General features: G+C 37.5%; 1 protein-coding gene and 1 pseudogene across 2 annotated transcripts in view; both read right to left on the bottom strand.

Annotated features, from left to right (window-relative positions):
• NALF1 (NALCN channel auxiliary factor 1) overlaps window positions 1-25,416 on the bottom strand; it is a 621,288-nt gene that overhangs the window by 501,853 nt on the left and 94,019 nt on the right. The gene's annotated exons all lie outside the window — the stretch shown is intronic.
• LOC112927474 (PIH1 domain-containing protein 2 pseudogene) lies at window positions 20,459-22,870 on the bottom strand (annotated as a pseudogene).

Below are 25,416 nucleotides of genomic sequence, written 5' to 3' on the forward strand. Positions count from 1 at the left end.
TCCTCCAAATGATGGTTTATTTCTGCTTCCACTGCCCCAGGATGCTCCAGGCACCATTATAGGACAAAGTGCAGACACTGCTCTAAATCCCTCTCTAGGAAAAGAAGTAAAACAGTAGCTAACTGGTGTCCATGGGATCAAAGGCCATGGGTCCTGGGAGTAGAAACTACAGGTGTGAACTGGAAAGCCTGTCTGCCTGCCCATGGCAAAAATGATTTTCCACCAGCCAACCTGGTTCAGGAAGACCAATGGCTCAGAAGCACCAAACAAGACTTCATCCAGTTGCATGGACCCTTGGTGGGAACAGCAACCTCAACCACTTACTCCTATCAGAGTCCCAGAGACAGAGGATTTTCATAACACAGTTTGGTTTTCATCAGCTTTTAACTCCACATATGAGAACTAGATCTATGTAGTAACGGCACACGGAAGCCAATATGCCTTTGTGGCTGATTAAGTAACGGGCATCTTGAGATTCCAAATGATCAGGAATATAACATGGTTGGATAAATTAAATAATTAATTTGCAGAGAGTGGCCAAATGTTTTCAGCCAATATTTGAGTTCTGGCAGCTTGCCTTTTTCTCCTGGCTTTAGAATGCTGACAAGCCCATTTTATCCAGGAAGATGCTATGAAACCACAGAAGCTCACTTCTCCAAATTCCCCCATCTGAAGGCACATATGTTTAATTTTTCTTTACCCTTAGATGGAGCTGGGAGGAGGATAAGTGGCAAAAGAGGAAAGAGCAAGAGGATTATCCTCACTGCCTCAAAGAGACTCCTGTGGAAACCATCAGCATAGAATCATATTTTTACTAAAATATCTTACCACGTTAGAAAAAAACAATAGCTTTTATACAGATAGCTGTACCTTGTAGGTCTGAATTCGCATTGTTAACAGATTATTATCAAAAGAAGACAGGCTTCTTCTTCAACATCCCCTCACCCACAAACTGTCCGTGCCATGAGGATAATGTGGATGCTCAACAAGCTGTGGAATCTGGAAGTCGCATCAACATAGCTAATCGATGAGTTACTGAACACAGTCTTACCTAAGAATGATAGCCGGACGCTTTTGAACTTCTAAGCTTTTGTCAGCAGTTTTTCTCTATTTTGACTTGTTTGCCTCTCTCTTGGCATTTTCTCATTTTACCTTGTATTGAAGTGATTTTTATGTTAATTTTTGGTTCCCTAGGAGACTATGAAGATCCTGAGGACAGGGACAGTCCCAGCATATTGACAATAACCATAAAATCAATAATTGATTGATTATATAATCTGATTTATATTCCAGTGGAAAGTAAGAGAATAAAGGTGGTGTCTTATGGCTTCTTTCCCAATTGCACTAAGACGTACATGCACACACACCTAATAAGCTGTACCCCACAGTTGCGCCCTTGTGTGTGAGAAATTTGGATGCCCTCTTGAGAGCGGTGGCAGTGGTGGCACCCACATGTCTCAGGCTGTACAATGTTTCCCTGCTGGAGTTTGCTTGTTGGATTGTTCCCACAGGGTGATTACACCCTTGCTACTGCTTCTGTCAGTAGGTTTCCCTGAAAATAAGATGCTGCAATTCACAGGCAGGAATAAATCCACACAACTAAGCAGCAAACCTACTCATTCCTTTGTGCTTAGTTATGAATCTCTTTAAAATGTACCTACTGTTAGTTCTTTCAGGAACCTGCAAGTATAAAGCACGGCCCCAAGTGACATTTTACATTCACATTGTTTAATTTGCATATTAGAGCACTGTTCAAATGTTAGGGGTTTTAAATGGTCCCTTTTGTCTGCTCAACCCTGCTGTCTAGAAATTCTGGTCATTTAAGTTAGTGCTTTTAGGTAACAAGTTATGAAAAAAGCCAGAGTGAATATCAAAGACTCAAAAACTAATTGTGAGTTTGAAGAGGCACTGATGGATCAATGACAAAATAAAGGCTAACAAAGAAGTGTCAGAGTAGAGGCAGGCAACACCCTTCTCTGAAATTTAAACAAGAAAAAACAAAATGAAAGCCACCCCACCATATTAACCTCATTTTTGTAGACTAACTTGGTGAGGGAGATCCAGAAAGTGAAGAGACCCTAATGGCCTGCCAACCACTGGAGCAGGTCTGCATTGTTAATTATGTGTATACCCATGAACTACGACTTCCAGGTTTGTTTGCCTGATTCAACCAGTTTGGAAGCCAGCTGAGGACCACCTCAACCTTTCCATGATATTCTTTTATTCTAAATATTAAAGTAGCATTATTAAATCTTTATAAACAGTTCCACAATAGCTGCATGACCATAGATCATACACAAGCACCAGTTACCTCCTTATCAGCCATTATATAGTTTCCAGTTGCCGTAATTATTATTAATAATTTCATGAGACCATTTCTTAACAGTCTGTTGTTGCTTCTATTCTATATCTAACAATAAATGTTCTTAGGTCAAAAGCGATGCATATTTATAAGCTTACTGAGCCAAATGACTTTTGAAATAAGTTTTATCAACATTTCAGGGCAATGCATAATTCCCATTCACTGAATCCTAAATAATATCCGATATGCTTATTTTAAAACTAATTGATTTTTAAACTATGGGAAAAGTGGAAGACCATTATTACTACAATCTGTAAACTCTGATAATGATATGTGATCCATGTTTGTTAACCACTTACATTTCCTATATTATAATCATTTTTTCCTTAACCCTAAAAGATTTGCTGGTTTCTGGAAAAAAGGAGAAATATAAAATGCTAAATTTTATTTAGTCTCACCATATTCTCTTGTATAAATAACTTCCAGAGGAACTAAAGAAACCAGGGTAGAAACACATTTCCTAATTACTTGTAAATTTCTTTTTCAAAAAAATTTTTATTTAAATTCAATTTGCCAACATATAGTATAACATCCAGTGGTTATACACCCATCACCCAGTCACCCCATCCCTCCCTCTCCTCCCCTTCTGCAACACTTTGTTTCCCAGAGTTAGGAGTATCTCATGGTTTGTCTTCCTCTCTAACATTTCCCCACTCAGTTTCTCTCTTTTCCCTTATATCCCCTTGTAGATTTCTTTTCACATTTTTGTATGAGGTATCAGTTAACTATAAAGCACTGCAAGTGGTCCATCATATCGTTTGTGTGCCTAGCAGAAACAATTTCTTTCTTCTTCTTTTAATGCAGAGGTCAGAATATTCTTTCTGAAGAATGCAAAATACATCTATGTGTGATTTGAGAGGACAGAGATTTAAAACACATGAAGTCACTTGGACAGCACAAAATTTCTACAGAGTCATAAATATGAGCACATAAGAATCAGTGAAAATGGTACTAGTTCAGTCAGTGTGCTATTAAAGTACAACATTAAAACATTTAAGAATATAAATCTCTGCACTCAGCACTATTGCACTGTGGAAAGTCAACAAAATAAAAAGTAAGTTAATATCACCTATTTATCGGGCTCATTCAAGTGTTTCTAGGAGAAACTTGGTGATATCTTTAAGAATTCTTTTTTATTGAGAATTCTTATTAAAATTGTTAATAGTGGGGCACCTGGGTGGTTCAGTCAAATAAATGTCCGACTCTTGATTTTGGCTCAGGTCATAATCTCAGAGTCCTGAGATCAAGTTCTGCATCAAGCTCCATGCTTAGTGTGGAGTCTGCTTGAGATTCTCTCTCTCTCTCTCTCTCTCTCTCTCTCTCCCTCTGCACCTCCTCCTTCTCATGCTCTCTAAATAAATAAAATCTTTTAAAAAATTGTTAATAGCATATACATTTTTTATGTCTAGTCACAAAAGAAAAGAATACTGTAATGCTTTTTTAAAATGTTTCCAATTAATATTTATTTCTATATATGAGAAGTTTGCTTTGGATCAAAGGTCACCATTTTCTACGCTGATGGACTTGTATACATTCTGTAGCCTCATGGCCTTGGTGGAGAGCTTCCATTGAACCAATGGCATAGAAACTATGAGTCTTACATGTGCCTGTACTTTGTCAAATTTCCCTGCTTCTCCTCATTCCCTGTCCCCAAACTGTCTCATCCTCCTAATGCCCAACTTGGTTCAGATAATCAGGAACCTGGGAATACACAAGGACACAATGGCAATACCACTCTGCTCAATAACAACAGATTATTGAGAGCTTTTCTTCTACAACGTTACAATGGGTAAATAAAAAGCAGTTGGAAATGGAGTCAATACCTCTTTGAAAAAGCTGTGTATGATTTGCAAAAAGAAAAGTGAAGTTTAAATTTTATTATCAAAGAGCATGTTTGCTCAAAAATATGACCCAGAGATTTTCTGGTCATACACTGGACACTCTCTCACCTGCTGATATTGACATCACTGAATCAGGAACATATGGTAACAAATATATATCCAACATATCACTGGACTAATGCCAGACAGATTGTACAAGGTAAATTGTGTTATTTATTAGGGCCTAGGGGAACTAAACTCCACAGTGTATTCAAATCAGTATGATTTTTACATGCTTTGCACAAATTGTATTCCAAAAATAATGTTTTCATATCTCTCAGGTAAAAAAAAAACCTATATCTATGAATATAGAAAACTATACATTTTTCCCATTGGAAATCATAGAAGCAGAATGAGAATATCCCATTAGGAATAGAAACAAAGCCTTAGAATAGAATCAGGATGGACACAATCCGTGAGGGATCTGTTGATAACATTTTATCTACTCTCTTTATCTCTGGAGATTAAAGACTGGAGATTTCAAATTATTACTCTTGGTTTGAGGGGGTATTACTAAAGAAATACTTAAAAATCAATGAAATGTCATTTACAAAGAATTTCTTGAAATTACATAGCATCAGCCATTGTATTATTAATCACTATTCATCTTTCAGATTCATGTGTGCAGTATTATAAAATTATTATCTGTAATTATAAAGTTAAAAATGTTTTTGCATATTAGTTTCACCTACTTTATCATAAATCAAATGATTAGCAACCTAGACGATTCTTAGATATTAGTGAATCTACTCACTTTGTCCACATGATCATTTTATCAACAGGCAACACTTTGCATGCATCACTAGTCCAAGAATGGTTTGCCAAATCGGTGGAATACGCTGCCACTTCTCGCCAGTTTTCTTCGGGATCAGAAAAATCAAATCATAGTGGACCCTTCACAGCAAGGGATGACATATATGCTTTAATATGCAAACAAAAAAAAGTAAACTATTTCTGTGGGTTAAAGGGTGGGAGTGGGGGTGGATGGATAGGACAGTAGCAGACAACATCTTCAGATGTTGTTAAATTTAAGAGCTAGAGTCACAGTGACCATGATATTTTTTCACTCATTCAATACACATTAATGTGTTCCTACTATATGCTGGCATAACACTGATCCCCACGAGTAGTATTTTGTTAGTTATAAAACAACAAAACCAAATCCATATTAAGATAGTTCAGTCATGGCAATATGTATAGATTCATCAGTGAAATATCTGACATACAATTCCCATACCTATTATTTACATTAGGTTATGGTGCTAATTGGATGTTGGAATTCCATCAAGTATTATGACTTTCTCTGAGTGCTGGTTTCCCAAATGACAAATGTGGTTAGAATATCTCTGCCCATTTCACAGGGAAACCTTACTGAACAGTAATTCTACATCGGAAAATAATTTAACCTCTCATAGGAGAAATATTTGCAGAAACATATATTGATCAAGGACATAATTTATTTTTAATTTAATTATTGTTTTGTGGATAAAGTGTGGTTATGAAAATGGATAAATGTTTTAATTATTAATAAGAAATAGCTATTGAACACCTACTTAGCTGCTTTTCTGTAGTCTTTCTGAAAGGCAGTCTTACGGACTTCATATACCTACAACCACTATATAATAATTGAAAAAAATGCTTTAAGTAAATAAGGTAGGAATTTTTTTTTAAGTGTAAAAAGACAGCCATCTAAAATCAGGCCCACTGATATGCATCTCAATCCTGAAGCCTTACTAGCTGGATTAAAAAAAAAAATCTTTTGACATAGTTTTTCTTCTTTAACTTAGCATAGGCAAACAAAAGTTTGCTTACAGGTGTCCCTCACTTAGTTGTACAGAAGTATCCCTTTGTTTGTTTCCTTCCTTCTTTACCGACCCCTTCTCATGGTGTGTAAGCTTCACATGAACAGCACTGATATCCATCTTGTTCAATGGCTGTAGCCACAATCTCTAGAGCGCTTGGCCTGGCATCTAATGGACACCAGATAAGATAGTTTTAAATGAAGGAGCAAATGAAATGAATGGAACCATGCTAAGAATTATGGACATCACTGAGAATATAGAGGTAAATCCACAGAATTCTGCCCTGACAATGCCAGTCTTACCCACACACGTTTCCCAGGCACACACATTTCCTGACATGCACCTTTACCAGGTTCACCATGGGGGTCCATCCCTGAGTGCTTCCTCTGGCTTGACCAGCTCAGACCGCACAGGCCAGGCTGGGAGGGCTAGGGAGTTAGGTCCACCTGGGTGTCGCCCTGAGCTAGTGCCAAAGGGAACTCAGCATATGCATAACCAAGCTTCTTTCTCCCTGGCAGGCACACACAAAATGTCTCACAGATTTCCAGAGGCCTGAATCTCAGTTTCTCAGAGCATCAGCCTACTCCTTAACACACATCCTCCCCTCCCCTCTTCACACGTCCCATTCCCCCTTAAGGGGACCAACTCTAAAATAAATAGCTTGCACTCAAATCCTTGTTTTGGTCTAAGCTTCTGGGACAAGACACTTATATTCTGGTAGGAAAAGGCACACTTAAATTACTCTGGTATAATACTAAAAGTAATAGAGGCCATAATGGAAGTGCAAATCACGTGCTAAGGAGGCTCACAGGAGGGGCTCTACCTGAAGCATCTCTTGAGAGGAGATGGCATTTAAAGAAGAGAGGAACCATGGATTATGTACCAAATCCATCACTGTAAGTTAAACTTCATTGGGTTAAGTCATGAGTGATGATCAGGATATAGACATGAAAAAATTGAAGATATGCCTAATCCAGTAAAAGGAACAAGAAACAAAAAATAGGGGTCACACGGCAGATTTATAAGGAGAACACAGTTAGTGTTTCTGTTTGTCTGGCTGTAGGCTGTGCAAAGGGGGGGTAGCAGGAAGATGGTTGGAAAGGGGACTTTGAAACTAGACACAGAGCATACTGTATATCTTACCAAGAATGGTGATTATTTTGTATAGGCGATGGGAAGCCTTCATGATTTTTTTAAAAAGGTATGTGACATGATCTGCATGTGCCTTAGGAAAATTGACCATTCAGTCATGTAAAAATAGATTGCTAGTGGGAAGAAGAGTTGTGAAATCCTTGTAGAAGGCTAGCACAATAGTCTAGGTAGCAAATAATGATGCCCAGAATTAAGGCTACAGCAGAGAGAATGGAAAAGACAGGGGTGTATATATTAGTAGCAGCCTGGTTGGCTGTAAGGCGAGGACATGACTATGAAAAGGAAGCTCAGAAAGTAAGCAGACAGAGAAGGCTTTAAGTCAGACGGACTTGGGTTTAATCCAATGCGAGATCTTGCAGGCTCTTTAAATCCTCTGAGATGTGAACATTCTCATTTGCAAGAAATGGAAGAAGACATGCCCCATAGGTTTGTGAGGCTTCAAAGCGATCATGCATTTAAAGTCCAGCACACGGCCTGGAGAATATTAAGCATATGATTAATTGATGGTAGCTACTGTCACTGTTGTTAAACCACAAATAACTATTCAAAGTCTTTAAAAAAATGATATCCCCAAGGCCAAAACCTAGTCAAAGATATTAACAGCTCAAAGAAATTCCAGTCAGAAGAAAGGTACAGTTTATCAGCCTGGAACTAATTATCAAAGCAAGGAGGACAGACATCAGGTGCGCGCCTCTAGCACCACCCAGGATATTAGTCCAGGTGAATCATGCAATTCACGCCTCTTCCTCTCCTTTCATGATCTCAGAACAACCTTGAGATTAGACTTCGGTTCCACTACTTGGTCTGCCTACAAGAACACAAAATGCTGGTCATGACAACCTGAGAAATCTGCTTTTTGTGAAACTGTTATTTTTATTGAAGTTCGAGAAATTTCCATTTGAGGTTCATGCATATTCTCCTATGGCATGGTTTAGCAATGATTATACTCTCAATTATCAAGACAAATTCAAGTTTCTAAGAGTCCAAACCTCAGGATGAAATCCTAAGCCAATAAGAACTTAGCAGAAAGGATCCATTTGTACATTTCATCTCTCTCACAGTGCTTGGCACTTGAAGACTCTCGACACTCCTGAATGAATGATTCAACTGTACAGCTTTTTCATTCTCCTTCATTAATATTTGTAATCACCTCACTGGCAACAAGTAAGTTGGAACCATTATGAACTTCAATAGAAATCTATTAATAGGGGTGCCTGGGTGACTCAGTTGGTTAAGAATCTGCCCTCAGCTCAGGTCATGATCTCAGGGTCTTGGGATTGGGCTCCCTGCTCAGCTGGTACTCTGCTTCTCCCTCTCCTTCTACTCTTCCTCCTGTTTGTGCTCTCTCTCTCGCTCTCGCTCTCTCTTCCTCAAATAAATAATTAAAATCTTAAAAAAAAATTCTTAACAAACATGACACTGGGTATTATTTTTTTTTAATTTTTTTTAAATTTTTTATTTATTTATGATAGTCACAGAGAGAGAGTGAGAGAGAGGCAGAGACACAGGCAGAGGGAGAAGCAGGCTCCATGCACCGGGAGCCCGACGTGGGATTCGATCCCGGGTCTCCAGGATCACGCCCTGGGCCAAAGGCAGGCGCTAAACCGCTGCGCCACCCAGGGATCCCGACACTGGGTATTATAATCTATCATGGGAAGTTCTGCAGTAGAAAGAGACAAAGCTGGCTTTTCACTGCAACCAGTACACAAGTAAAAACAAAACCAAGGTAACACTTGGTTTTGTTATTTTTTTATAACTACTGAAGCAAGGTTTTCTTTCTACCTATAGAAAGTTAGGCAGAGAAAGACTAAAGGCAAGGAGTATCCCAACACAGTGGGAAGAAGAAGCAAGGAGAGAAGTTGGCTCATACTTCTGTCATGGCGGAGCAGGGGAGTCAAACTGCAGATGCTCGCCAGCACCCACCTTCCATAAATGTTCATGAGACAGTTGCATGAGATTATGGAAGCCTCTTAAAGTTCTAACATCCGGGATCCCTGGGTGGCGCAGCGGTTTAGCGCCTGCCTTTGGCCCAGGGCGTGATCCTGGAGACCCAGGATCGAATCCCATGTTGGGCTCCTGGTGCATGGAGCCTGCTTCTCCTTCTGCCTATGTCTCTGCCTCTCTCTCTCTCTCTCTCTCTCTCTCTCTCTCTGTAACTATCATAAATAAATTAAAATTTAAAAAAAAAAAGTTCTAACATCCTCCCTGAAGCCCCCATTGCTCTTTAGCCAACAAAGGTCTGACCATATTTCTCATTCCTTACTTCATGATGGGGTTCACATAAACAAAAAAAAATTTTGTAAAATATTTATCATGACCTATGTTATTTTTCTGATTAAAAAACCCCTCAAATCAGAGTATTCTTATTCTTGAACGCAGTGCCAATATTTATTATTTATTGTAGCCAGTGAGGCAGTGCAGTAACTCAGATCCTAGGTTCACCTCAAGGTGTTTAATAAATATTGATGACTCAATCTATATGTAAAGGAAATAGATATTCTGTTGAGGGGAAAAATTAGGTTCCCTCTGAAGACATCATATGAAAACATTCCATTACAGCACTCAATTTTTCCCTGTTTAACACTTTGTTTTAGCATAGACTTTTGAGATCGATTGTACTTTAATTCATCCACAACGGCACTTAGAGTGGTTACTCTCTATTTACCTTGGGATGTTGCTGTCAGAAAATTTTGTGTCCTTACATAGTTATTTTCTACATCTTTGCTAGAGATGCATTAAAATCTTGGGGTTTCTTCTCAAGATTTAATTGGAAAGAGGCACGACGTAATAACTCTTTAAACAGGGCCTTCCTAGCAAGCATTCACATATTTTCCAAAAATCAGACTGAATGAAGAGTAAATGTTCTGTTCATGCAAGCATTTCTCTCATTCTAAGATAGATCAGGTTCCTACTGTCATCAATGCGTCCAAAAGACTACCCTGGCTTTTACTTTCTATCAGAACACTTGTGAACATGTATACCAAGATCAGAACTCAAAGGCACAGTATTTGGTCTTCAAAGAAAATTGGCAGTGAAATTATAAAATTGCCTAAAACCATATGACAGCAGGTTGCGATTGCTGACACAGCACAGAAGCTCCATGACTGGTACTCTGTCCCAGGTCCATGAGAACATCTAAAACTACAGAGTCAAGCCGGAACTCCCAACCTGTGACGTGCCTAAGATGATAAGGGGGGGGGGGGGTGCTATTGACACACCTGTGTCATTATTCCCCAAGGCACCACCACCCAGGATGTATAGAGACATTTCCACAGCTGCCAGGGACAGAACCAGGGCCAAAAATATGGTGTAGCCAGTTTTCCAATGCCATCACTGCCACCCAACACACTCAACAAAAAACAGACAGGATTTTGCTTTATTTCCATCCCCATTTTACTGATCCCCTCTCTGCCTCCCAGTTACTGGGCCCCCTTCTGCCCTTTTTCTTCCATGTACTCTTCTACCCCTATCCCCATTCTGGGTATCTATCCAAACGAAATCTTGCTTCACTCAATAAGTCTACTTTATTCCCTATTGCTCCCATCCTGCACAATAATAATAATAATAATAATTGATAATAGCAAGTTCTTAGATCATTTTACTATGATCCAGGCACTTTACCAAGTACTTCCCATATATAAAGTTATGGAATACTCCCAATAACTCTATAAAATCAGTACTATTATTAACTATTTGCAGTTGGGAAAAATAAGTAGCAAAAGGATATTCATCTTCCTGAAGTTTTCAGTAAGTGAAGAACATGGGATTTGAGGTCAGGCAGAGGGACTTAAGAGTCCATACTTCACTAAACACTATAACCTCACCATGTCTTTGTGTAATATGAATTCTTCAAAATGTATTAAGATTTGTTGAGATCTACTTTATGCATGGCTTAATAGATGATTTTTAAAAATAAAGACACAACATATAATTAAAAAGTGTTTATAATATAGGGGTACCTGGTGCCACAGTCTGATAGGCTTCCAACTCTTGGTTTTGGCTCAGGTCATGATCTCTGGGTCATGAGATGGAGTCCCTAAGTCAGGGCTCAGCAAGGAGTCTGCTTGAGATTCTCTCCTCCCTTTCCTTCTCCTTCTGCTCCTCCCACTCTCTCCCTCTCTAAAATAAATCTTTTTAAAAAATGCTTATATATAAACACTGTAGTCTGATGTAGTTTTTATTAAATCACATTTGTTGTTCAAATCTTTATTTTTGCTGATTTTTCATTTTCTTGATCTATCAGTAATTGAGAGACGTATCCTGAGATCTACCATTATGACAGTAAGGTTCTATATATAGTTCTATCAGTTTTGTTCTGTCACTACTTCAGGCATTTTTTTCTTGTTAATTGTACCCGATTCTACATTATTATATCTCTCTGGGGAATTATAGTGAACTCAACTGGGAAGGAAATCGATTATACTGATTTGTACTTGAGTGTGAGGGAATCCCCACTCAAATTTTCCAAAGCCCTTTACATTTGAATCAAATGATTAAATAAATAATCTTTTTAATTGAAACATCTAAATAAGCCTTTCACTTGTGAATGTTTCTAAAAGTTATCAGTGGAAATATTTTTACACAGACTAGTTTCCTGAACTGCTTGAATCTCATCAGGATTTTGATCTCAAAGAAAGCCAGCTTTAGTGTTCTCAAAACTTATCTCCATCCAAACCAATATTTCTCCGAATTCTATCGACTCTAATCCATTCTACTGACAGATCAACATTCCTACAGTTGAGTCATTAATTTTATTTTTTCATTGTCCATTGAATAAAACAGGTGTCATGATAGTCAAAACCTTTACAACTGGACTTCAGTTTCCATCTTGAGCCCTCATTGCTTACACTTTATGCCATAATCAAGCATTATTTTCTGCACTCTGATAATGATTTACACATGATTCTTACATATGATCCACATGGTTTTCTGTTTGTAAGACATTCTATTCCATCTCTACCTGTTAAAAATCTGCCATTGCTGTGCAACTAATTTCAAATGTTTATTTTGTGAAGATCAAGCCTTTCACCAGATGGGATCTTTCTCCTACTCTACTGAAACCAGGATTCTCTTCCAGCTGTTAGGAAATTAACATCTATCTTTTGGTTTTGTTAATTGTATGTTTGTTTTATCTCACTCTGTCCTTTTATACTCTAATTTTTTATTTTTATTACTAATGAGGAGCATCTTAAGTGAACCAGTTATCAACTGAAAGAGCCCAGGTTATTTCTGCAAGTGATACTTTCAATTCTAACAATTAAACATCTAGCAAATAAAGATCTAACATCTAATGACAAAGTTGGATCTCAGCTACAGTATTTTTTTAAAGGTTTTATTTATTTATTCATGAGACACACACACACACACAGAGGGGGGTGGGCAGAGACATGTGCAGAGGGAGAAGCAGGCTCCATGCAGGAAGTCTGATGTGGACTTGATCCCAGGACTCCTGAATCATGCCCTGAGCCAAAGGCAGACACTCAATTGCTGAGCCACCCAGGCATCCCTCAACCACAGTATTTTTTTTAAAGATTTATGTTTTTTCTTTTAGAGAGAGAAAGAAAGAGAGAGAGCACGTGTGCTCATGGGGGTTGAGGAAGAAGGGGAAGAGTGAGAAGGAGAGTCCCAAGCAGACTGTGCTGAGCATAGAGTCCAACACGGGGCTAGATCCCAGGAGTCTGAGATCATGACCTAAGCCAAGAGTTGGACATCCAACTGACTGAGTCACCCAGTCACCTCTCAACTATAGTAATTTAAGCATTCTTTCCCATGGCATGGTGAAACACATTCCCAGATTCCCCACTTCTTATCAGGGAGAATATGAGATGTTCTATGCTAATTCACTCTGAAAAGAGTAAAAGTACAAATAAATGAAAAGTAGGTAAATTCTATCAAGTAATAGGCCATCTATTTTCTCAGCAGGTAATTATATTCTTTACTAATTTAAAGTATGCAAAAATATTTCAATTGTAGTTTGTAGTTCATAAGACACAGTACTCAGCCTTATTTTACATGCAATATGTACAAATGGTTGCTTTGCAGTTGGACATAAGATATTTTGTTTAACATAAGCAGCAGAATGGAAATCTCAAAACAATAAAATGAACAAGTCTATACGCTATACCAGCATGGGCTATTTTTGCTAATTATACTGCATTCATTCACTAATTATTCTCCGTGAGTTCAGATTATTAAATTCCACGTATTTCTATTTCTGCTGAATCTCTAATGTTGACAACACAGTTCCTTGAAAACTGTAAACTCAATAAATATTTGTTAACTGACCTGAGGATTAATTAATACTCATTAGTCAGGAATAATTTTAGAATCAGAAGCATTGAATGCCCTCTGGTATTTAACTTAATGTCTTGAATATTTAACTGAAGCTAGTAATAAGAATTCGAAATGCCTAAAATGAAAATCTATGTGCTAAATACTGGGGTAGGGAATCTCACACACAGTCTTTGATTTACTTATGTTATATTTGTTCTTTTACCTGCCTAGTGCGAATCTGAAGATGAGGGAAAGAATGAGAGAAGTAAAGTGAGGAATCTAAAGTCAACCAGCTGGAATAGGCCATTTAGCTGCAAGGGAACGTGTCAATATAAAATATACATGCCACATCCATAGGCACTGTCATTTGTGACATTAGAAGATGAGTAACCAAATGAGGCATCACCATAACTATACTCCCCAATATATGATCATCTTTTTGTCTGTTTATTAAAGATTTACTTATTTGAGAGAAAGAGAGAGAGAGCGGGGGAAGGAACAGATGGAGAGGGAGAGAATCTCAAGCAGACTCTCTGCTGAGCAAGGAGCCTGATGTGGGGCTTGATTTCATGACCCTGAGATCATGACCCGAGTGGAAATCAAGAGTCGGATGGTTAACCAACTGAGCCACTCAGGCACCCCTGATCAGCTGATGCAGAGACTGTTATAGGTGGTGATTCTCCCTGGAAATCAACTGGGGAACTGCCTCTGGGTAGTTCAGTCGTTTAGGTATCTGCCTTTGGCTCAGGTCATAATCCTGAAGGTCTAGAATCAAGTTCTGCATCAGGCTCCTTGCTCAGCAGGAGTCTGCCTCTCCCTCTCTTCCCTACTCATGCTCTCTCTCTCTCACTCTCTCTGTCTCTCAAATAAAATCTTAAAAAAAAAAAACAAAGAAAAACAATAAGTGAATAAACAAAAACTCACAAATAGTGATGTTATAGTGATAAGGAATAATAGTTTGAAGCAGATATTAGATTTCCACTAAAATAATAATTATACTATAATACTTAGTTGGGTAATTCTAGTAGAGAATCATAGCTCTTAAATGGTATTTTCTTAAATGTTATCATGAAAGTCCTTTACGCTAAAATGCCATAAAATAAGATATTTAGGGCAGCCCAGGTGGCTCAGCAATTTAGCACCGCCTTCAGCCAAAGGCCTGATCCTGGAGACCCGGGATCAGTCCCACATCAGGCTCCCTGCATGGAGCCTGCTTCTCCCTCTGCCTGTGTCTGCCTTTCTCTCTCTCTCTCTCTCTCTCTCTCTCTCTGTGTCTCTCATGAATAAATAAATAAAATATTTTTTTAAATAAGATATTTAAAATTAGAAAATAAACTTCCTCAAAGAGTATTTATTTTGTTCAGAGGGCTAAAAAGTGCTAAATTTGAAATAACTGATCTTAAAATCTGTTCTATAAATAATGTAGGACAACCAAAAATAAAAACAAAAATAAAATAAAAAGACAGAGAAAGCCTACATTAAAGGCTGCATCCTAGAGTGCACAGGTGCAAGTCTGACGGGTGGCAACCTTAATTTGGAAGCCTCTTGACTGAGTGATAAAACAGAGCAAAAACTGATTAATCTCTGTGAGTTACGATGCTGAGTGGAAGGTGTTCTTGAGCGTTCTAAAGTGGCAACTTCATTTCCTCTAGGGCAAAGCACGCTTAGAAAGGAAAGCTGCTTTACCATAAAATAATCTATTTCGTAGGCTTAGGAGGTTTTAACTGGATGACATGCCTTAACCTTTCTGGAGTGGGTAAATTATTTTAAGACTCATAGCAAAACAGTAGAGTATGTTGCAATAATATTTCATATTGCTTTGCCCAAGGTAGAGGTAAAAGAGAAGTCACATTTGTATTCTTATGGAAGCCTTCTTTCAGGTTAAAGATAATGAGAAACTGACCTTGAAGAATATCCCTGTTTTGTAAAGAGTTGGAGAACATTACTTAGATTTAAAAATAGCTATACAGTGCCAAACAACTGATCTTTGGAGTAACCACAAAGAACTACCTGGCTTGCTTATTTTATTTTAAAAACATTTACTTATTTATCAATTGCAAGATTAGACCAGGTTATCTAATGTGTGCACAGTTTATTGATAAATAAATAATTGTGGGATGCCTGAGTGGCTCAGGGGTTAAGCGTCTGCCTTTGGCTCAGGGCGTGATCCTGGGGTCCTGGGGATCGAGTCCCATGTCGGGCTCCCTGATGGAGCCTGCTTCTCCCTCTCCCTGTGTCTCTGTCTCTCTCTCTCTCTGTGTCTCTCATGAATAAATAAATAAAATATTTTTTAAAATAAGTAAATAAATAATAGTTCTTTAAAATAGACCTATGTAATTTTAATAGAACTTTCTACTGTATATATCGCCTGCTCAGTGGTATTGAACATGCACAAACGCAAGTCCTATTAAGGCACTACCTTGTAAAATAGTTATGTCTCAAATGCTGAATTATGATGAGAAACATACAGCAGGAATTCACAGATATTATACCCTGTGAGAGGTTGCCCACCTTAAAATAATTTAAAAGAAACTCAAACTTAGTGCTTCATTATTACTTATAAACACATAAAACATATAAATATTTATATATATTTAAATTTATAATTTAAATTAATGTCAAGTGAAATTAATATAATCAAGGCACATAGAACTTGGATATATAATAAAATGTAAATTTTAAATTTTGTAAAATATATTCACTTCTATCATTTTATCAGTGTCAGTTTTTGAAAAACAGTATTTTATGTAAGAAAATGTAATGTAATCATAATACACAATGAAACAAAAATATTAAATGACTTAAATTTGGTAACTAATGGCATGTCAAATGTTCTAGCTATGTATCCAATGTTATATTCGTTACAAAAATTATACAACACTTTTCTTTCTTCTACATTAGACTGTCAATCTATTAATCTTCTGATTATATTTCACTGTTGTATTAGCCAACACTTAGACTTTGGCTGTAACATAAGTCTGTGTTACATTATATATGTAACATTAAACTATGGTTTAATAAGATGAAAGCAGATTTTTATGAGATTCATAGTTGCTTTTTAAAGTCAATTCATTTATGTTCTAAATCTTTCCAAAGAGATTCAGACTCTTAAAAAATTTGTTCATAGTCAACTTATCACCTTTTAGACAAATGGTCCTCACAAGGACAAAACTGTTTTCTTCTGAAATCCTCTCTCTAGCCCTGAGTCTCTGTTTGGCCATCTGCCCTTTGGATGTTTGTCTTCTTATCTAAGGCCTTTCCTAGGATCCTGACACATTTCTAACTTCTTGAAGTCATTACTTTTCTAAGTGTTTATAGCCATTTTTCCTATTTATAACTGGCTTCTGCTTACGGGTTACCAATGAACTTCTGCCCTGATTCTTCCTGACCCCAAATTAGTTGTTGAGTTTCTTGGCAGCAAAATAATAAATCTTCTTTGTTATTGTTTTAATTTAAACATGTTTGATCATCACAAAAACAACGGAGACATTTCTTGAAAATGTAGAACAGATGATGAAGAAATACAAAGCTATGTTTGCCAAAACTTAAAAAATTCATGCATAAATGGTCAGTGGAACTTCAACGAAAGTGCCAAGAACACACAAAGGGGAAAGGATAGTCTCTTCAAGAGGTGGTGCTGAGAAAACTAGTTTCCCATATGCAGAGGAACAAGATTGGACCTTGAACTCACCCAAATCAACTCACGGTGGATTAAAGTCTTAAATATAAGACCTGAAACCATAAAACTTTTAGAAGAAAATATAGGGGGAAAGCCTCTGGAGATTGGTCAGGGCAATGAGTTTTTGGATGTGATCCCAAAAGCACAGTCAACAAAACAAAAACAGACAAATGTTATTACACCCAACTTAAAACCTTCTGCACAATAAAGGAAAAAACAGAATGAAGAGAAAATCTACAAAATGAGATAAAATACTTGCAAATCATATATCCGATAAGGGGTTAATATCCAAAATATGTAAGGAGTTCAAACAACTCAATAGTAAGAAAACAAATAACCTGATTAAGAAATGGTCAAAGAATCTGAATAGACATCTCTCAAAAGAAGACATACAAGTGGCCCCTAGATATGTGAAAAGGTGCTCAATATCAATGATTATCAGAAAAATGCAAATCAAAAACAAAATGAGATATTATCTCATATATCTTAGGATAGCTGTTATGAAAAAGACAAAAAATAACAACTGTTGGAGAGGAAGTGGTGCACTCTTGATGGGAACACAAACTGATATAGCCATTATGGAAAGTGTTATGGAGATTCCTCAAAAACTTAAAAATAGAACTAACATATGATACAAATTTTCCACTTCTGTGTATATATCCAAAGGAAACAAAATTAGTATCTCAAAGAAATATCTGCACTCCCATGTTCATTGCAGAATTATTCATAATAACCAGGATATGGAAACAATCTAAATGTCCATCCATAGATGAATGGATAAGAAAGATACAACACACACAATGTAATATTATTCATTCCTGAGAAAGAAGTAAATCTTGCCATTTGTGACATCATGATGAACCTGGAAGACACTATGCTAAGTGAAAGAAGTCAGAGAAAGACAAATACTGTATGATCTTACTTATATGTAGAATTAAAAAAAAAAAGTTGAACTCATAGAAGCAGAGTAGAATCGTGGTTACAAGGGGCTGGGGTTGGGGGAGAAGTGGGGAAATGTTGGTCAAAGGTTGCAAATTTTCAGCTATGTAGGATAAATAAGATACTTAAAGTATGGGTATGATGACTATACTTAATAATACTGTACACATTTTAGCACACCAAAATATGCTAACTATGAAGAAATGTTAGTTAGCTTAATGGTAGTAATCATTTTACCATGTATATTTATATCAAGTCATCACATTGTACACCTTAAATATACAGAATTTTTATTTTTAAAAACCTCCTTATAAAAAATGTTCAACAGATGATGGAGAGATATAAAGCTGTGTTTGCCAAAACTTCAAACTGGCAGAATTTTTTTTAATTACATAAAACTTATTTAATTTTTATTTATGCCAAGCAAAATTTTAAAAATCACATACTATTGATACACAGAATATGTTCTTTGAGGAATTTTATATAATTTTTCTGCTCATATTTTTTTGAAAGTCTGAAGACATTGTAAATAAACTTTATAGAGATATATCACCATTATTTATCAAAGTTCTCAACAGAATGAAACACTGGGGCAAACTAATAGGATATAGCTCAATAAAAATAAATACACAGTGTTGCCTTTAGGTTCAGAAACTTTCCTGCACAAATAAAGATGGGGGAGTAACAGCTCTGAGAGTCTAAGTGCAAGGTGAGCAAACAAGACTGCTGATGCCAAGGAGAGCTAAAGCTGTATGTGGCTGCACTTACACAGAGGTATATCCAAATAGGATGCTGCTGGAGAATATACTGTTCAATTCCTTTAAAAAAATAATATATATATATATTTATTTAAGAGAGAGAGAGAGAGAAAGAATGCTCATGAGCTGAGGCAGGGGCAGATGGGGAGGGAGAGAGAATCCACAAGCAGACTCCCCACTGAGCATGGACACAGGACTTAATCCCAGGACCCTGAGAGCAAGACTTGAGCTGAAATCAAGAGTCAGCTGCTTAACCGAACGAATCATCCAGGCACTGCAGGTGTTCCGTTCTGATAGGACATTTTACCCAGAGATAATTACAAAATAGAGGTCACATAGAAGCGTGCTTTTGAAATGTCTGTCTGCTGACGATAAAGCATTTTCCCATAATCCATGGAAAAATGTGAGAAAAAAAACTATATTGTGCATAGTTTTACTACATATGATAAAATTAAGTTATCAAATAGGGGATGTTTCATTCTGAGATTATTTTCTTCCTACTTCTCAAGTGAAATTTGTATTTTTATTTATGCAATAGAAAGTGAAATTAGATACACAATAGTGATTTTTTTTAATGCAATCCCTTGACAAACTTTTGATCTGATTTGAATTTGCTGGTCCATTATATTCAATCCAAAAATGAGATTCTAGAGTATTCAGAAATTTTATACACATGCATACACACACAATTCCCAATTTCTTAATTTGGGACTTAGGGATAGACAGATAAGTAGATCCCTGGATGGTTTTCCTCTGATTTCAAATCAACTTAAGAAAACAAGGACTTTCCCAAAGCTGTCCTAAAAATTTCAGTGAAGAAACCTGTCATTAAATGAACCTAAGCAAAACAGAAATGGAAACCAGGAAGGAGATATACAGGATTTCCATCCTTTGTATTAAAGTAGAAGATGCCTCTCAATGATGTTTTCATTCTGAGACTATGTGGTTTTGTAGCTAACTATTTTGAGAAATATCTTTACACATTTGTCTTCTAAATTCCTGGGATCCCTGGGTGGCGCAGCGGTTTGGCGCCTGCCTTTGGCCCAGGGTGTGATCCTGGAGACCCGGGATTGAATCCACGTCGGGCTCCCGGGGCATGGAGCCTGCTTCTCCCCCTGCCTGTGTCTCTGCCTCTCTCTCTCTCTGTGACTATCATAAATAAATAAAAATTTTTTAAAAATAATAAATAAATAAATAAATAAATAAATAAATAAATTCTTTGCAGTATTTAGGGGCATCAGGTGGCTCAGTCAGTCAAGTGTTGGCCTTCAGCCCAGGTCATGATCCCAGGATCCTGGGATAGAGCCCCATGTTGGTCTCCCTGCTCAGTGGGGATCCTGCTTCTCTACCCTCTGCCACTTCCCCTGGCCCCCTGCTTGTGCTCTCTTATTCACTCTCTCTCTATCATATACGGTTTTTTTTTTTTAATTATTTAAAAAACTAAAACGTTTTTTAAAAATAGTTTTTTTTTTGAAAAGTTTTTTAAAAATAAATTCACTGAGTATTTTCATCTGCCAGGATTAACAAGAATGCCTTCATATACCAGAGCTATGAGAAAGGCTAGAAGATGTACATATTATGGAATAGTGGCAAGCAGAGCACTCCGACTTCAATTTTTGGTATTTTTTAAAAACATCTTTCACTTTATTTTTCTGGGAATTTGTCATTTTCTCTCCGTGGCTCATCATTTTTGGTTTTCTTGTCTTGTCCATACTGTTGCTTCCAGTTAAAATGCTCTTGCTTTTTTCTACCTGTTGGAGTGCTACGTATCTTTCAAAGTTCAATTAAATACCAGTTTCTCAAAGAATGTCTTTTTGATTACCCTGCCCAAAAGTCATCAGGAGCTCTTTTGTTGCATTTCATACCAAAGTGATTTCTGTTCAATTTATTTTGCATACTAGATTATAAATGCCCAAAAAAGCAGGAACTGTTCTCTACTTATCTCTATAAATGCCACAGCTCCTATAATGAATTTAGGTTGATAGACACAACTATCAGAGCTGCTCAAAATTAACTCCAAATATGAGTTTGCACACATATGTATATACATGTAGGAAAAAAGTTACAGTCTACTGCAGACTTAGGACTAACTTAATATTGTAGCTGGTAGCATTCATCAGAATATAAAATTAGGCACAGTACAACCAGGAGCTCGGTTACTTAAGGAGCAATAAAAGTCAGATCCAGCAAATAAATTTGGCCACAATTTTTATTTATATACAATTCTATAGACTTCTACATAAAATATAGACAAGTGAAAATAGGTCACTATGGAGGAAAAAACCTACTTTCAATAATATTTAGTCCTCTTGAACACAGAGTATCTAATGAAATCGGGCTTTCCAGGTAACCAAAGACACTGTGTCTAAGGCTTCTTTATAATATTTCACCTGTGTGACCCCAAAGTAAAATCTCCTTCTGCCAGATGGACACTAGAAGATAGTTTTTGTGTATGAAAACTGTTAAATTATTTTTCTGGGGGGTCTAAACTCCCCAAAACAAGGGCATGTTTCAAAACCAAACACTAATCCACATCTGGGAAGAGTACACTTTATAGAGATGTAGAAGAGTGCTCAAACCTTAGTGTGCCCAGAAAACATTAAGATAGAGCTTCTTATGAATTGTAATTTTGATGTAGTAGTTCAAATCATCACTTGAGCTCTGCTTTTTAAATTTTTTATTTTTATTTTCTGAAGTAAAAATGTCCTAGACCAAAAAAAAAAAAAAATTCAACCAGTAAACCAAGAATTCTCACATGTCACCTGGAAACAGATAGAATTTCCCAAATCATATTTGTTACTTTAATAACATTAGAAATGCTTTTTAAACAAGTGTATCATGGCACTGCTCTTTTTAGGAGTTTCTGCTTAATGCCAAGTTTGAGGAGGAGAGAGTTAAAAGAAAAAAAGAAGAAGAAGATAAAGAGCTGATGAGAAAACATTGTTCAGTGAAAAGGAACTCTTAGAAAATACGAAACCAGTGTTTAAGATAAACCTTTAAGGTCCTGTGATTCACATGCCTTCAGCACTGAAATCCAAAGCAGATGATGCTCTTGACTTACACCAGTGGCATTGTGATGATTAATGTAGCGTTCTCTTTGATAAATTTTGCTGTAGTCATTTCAGTATGCACAGATTCTGGAAGATTCAGATGTAATCTGTACTTCTCAAAGACCTCAATCAATAAATCATCCTCAGAAACACTAAGGTCACGGAGACATACTGAATTATTACCAGGTGATTTAACTTCCATTTCAATTTTCAGAGGTTTCTCATTCTGATCAGCCACAATTTTTAATCATAGGCTGCTCTCTCTCTTTATCTCCACCTGGATCTCTGTACTGGAAAGCTCTTCCATCCGAACCTTGTTTTACTTGAAACCTGGTTTCTTGGCAATAAAAGTTGAGGAAAGTGACCTGGATTGCTCACAGTACTGCTTCTGATCTGTTCAAGGGTCAGTTTTTCTCTCATTTTCTCTCTTAAACCCATGGGGTCAGTTTGGATTCCAGTCAGATTTTCTTTCATCCTTTGAATGTTTCCTTTTATTCTAAATTCAGTAATACCGTCAGAATATGAGAGAGTAAATTGGAGTTGTCCTCAATGCACTTCATGGCCATCCATATTAATTGATGTTTTCTCGCAAGATGGTTTCCTCTGCCTAGAGAACACGAGGATGGCAGGCTACATCAGCAACTATGCTCACATCTGATGTCTCAGACATATCTTCTGGCTATCACCACTTACAGGTACTGGATGAGTGGCTGACTGCAGAGCTGGATGAGTAGTCAACTGTCCTATTCTGCTGACAAAGGTTGATAAAAAGTTTTTGGGGTTTTTTTCTTTCATTTGCAGGATCCTGGTGTGTAGACAGAGCTGTGGTTCTGGAACAACCCTGAGCTGTCTCTGTTCTTCCAGCTGCTGTTGAAGGAATGCCATACAGCTCTCAGGGCTGCTTTCAGCTAGAACATCTCAAAGGCTCCAGGACAGAGTAACCTGAGTGAGCAGCCCCTTTCAGGATCATGCCATAATTGAGGTAAAGATTCCTCTGAAGTCCCTTCTCTTGGTCTCTTGACCTGAATTCTGCATGTTTAACAAGCTTTTGCTATGATGCAATGTTGCTGGTCCAGAGACTGCCCTTCAAGGAGCAAAGATGCAGAGTGTGGACTTGCACTTGAATTGATCATAACCAAGTATTTTATTTGTTTAATGCCAATGCATAGAAATCATAAATACAAAAATGCATATAAAACAGAAGTATATAAACATGATGGAGATGCCACATTTTAACATGAAACAATGTTAGCCCAGAAAAGCCTGACATGGCTCTTGTAGCTTCACAACTGTCATCTTCAAACATGCATACTTAACTATACTAAACACCTCCAGGGATCTGTCATCATTTGAATTATTTCTTGGGGCCCATTAACCATGGATGTCAATTTTCACAGGAACGTCATAGGTCAGAGACAATCATACAGCGCACAAGGGAAGAAGGTGAGTGAGCCGTGAAAGCAACAATTAACCTCAGAGAGAAGACCTGCACTATCTCTTTGCATAGTAAACAAGGACAGAAGCCTAGGTGCACCGCAAAACTAATTGTTTGGTCACAATCAAAGGTTTATGGATCTGATTTTGCTGTAACAACATTAGATACGGTGGTCACACAAATCTTCACAATCAGTCTCATGAATTCTTTGTCACATTATTATTGTAAGTTTCACTTAGTAAGTTCATAGCAAAGGCTACAAACCGACAAATGTGTCTTCACTTCCAGCTGTCCCTCATTAGAAGTGTTCACTCAAAGTTATTTTGTAAAGGAAAACATTATTTGCAGACATGACTCTTGACTGGAGACTTCCGTGAACACAAAAGCCTTGCCCTACACAAGCTTTGAAGGAGATGCAGGAAGCGGTCCGTGCCTTTATGCCAGGGGCAGTGCCATCACGAGGCAGCCTGTGCTGGTGTGCAGCCCTTCCAGATAAACGCAGGAAGATAGGAAAGCAGCACAGGAATTAGCAGTAGGGAAGGAAGACGTTCCATGGATGTTGTCGCGGTGGGAGAAGGGGCCAGAGGTTTGCAGAGACAATGGACATCACTGTCAGGGAGGCTTCATTCGGGAGAAATAATAATTCAGAAGAGATGAAGGGCAACAGTGTATGGACAGCTTCACGTTCCGGCTAACAACGTGGATCACATTCCCTCAACAGATACTACTGTGGTCTATTTGAACAGGAAAAGGAGGAAGAGATCTGTAAAGATGCAGGCCCTAACTCTGAAAGACTCTGAATTTTGTCTGATACATAGTAAGGAGTTCTTGTAGATATAACACTTTATATCATTACTTCCAAAGCACCTCTTTCAATAATTTTGAAAACCTTAGGTCGATATGTGTTTAAGCATACATACACACTCTCTAGTCAGAGAGGATGGTGATGACAGGTAGGAATGAAGTCAGTTGCCTGGTGGAGAACCATGGAGGTCTCAGAGCAGAGGCATGAAAGATGCTTGTGGATTTTGAAACAGACTCTGTCTTATGCTGAAGAGTCAATAGGTTCAGAGGAAATAGCAAGACACAAGGGACACTTCTCTGTGACAGTCTTTTAAGGATACTCCTTTATCTTGGCAGAAGTGGGTAGAGGAAACAGGTACCTGCGTGCTTCTGCCGTCTTGCACGTGAATCTGGTTCTCGTGAGTCCAGACCCATATTCCAACTCATCCAGGGAACTGCTTGCCAGACTAGACGCTAATCCTAGCCCTTCCACTTTCACAGAAGCCATCAGCCAACACTCTACCTGCACTTTCTCTGCAACCATCCGTCCCCTCTGTTGGGTGTCTCAGCGAGCTACCTTCAATGGCATTTACTTTTGCCCCTTTCTTTGAGACTTCATTGCTTGAGATTGCTCATCTCTTCCCAGAGGATCTGTCACTCAGCCCAGTGTCTTTTGCTCAGCCACATTGCCACTTTTCCCTGGCTGTGTCCTGCATGGAACGTGGAAGCTATCCAGATACCACCATGCTCTTTAGTTTATGTAAAGCTAGAGCATGTTACAATAATAACTTCTTTGTCATTTTCAACATCTGGAGTGTGAACAATCTATAATTCTACTAAATATCAAATCCCATTCCAATCAGCAACTATTCATGACTAAGAAATATGGAATAAATAGTTATCAATAAAACATGAATATCATTGTTTAACTTTAAAAGGAAAATAATTTTCCTATCTTTTAAGCACAGCAGGTGAACACAATAATTTAAGCAAAACATTAATTTTGTAGTAACTGTTTGTAATTCCTGTTGATGAAATTGCAGCCTGTCACCATTTTCCAGTTAATGCATGGTGAGGGTCGCTAGGAGGTTATATCTTCAGTAGACACAATTAGTTCTTACATTTGCTTGCTTTCCTAAAACACAGATTATCACCAAAGAGAGATGGATACAGACTGTGCAACATTAGCAAATTCCTCCATAAACGACTGGGTTTGGTTGATCTTACTAATTGTTATGAGCTGAATTGTTCCCTGCCAAGAAAAACAACAACAACAACAACAAAAAGCATTGAATTTCTAACC

The sequence above is a fragment of the Vulpes vulpes genome, chromosome 6 (genome assembly GCF_048418805.1).
Source record: "Vulpes vulpes isolate BD-2025 chromosome 6, VulVul3, whole genome shotgun sequence".
Classification (NCBI taxonomy): domain Eukaryota; kingdom Metazoa; phylum Chordata; class Mammalia; order Carnivora; family Canidae; genus Vulpes; species Vulpes vulpes.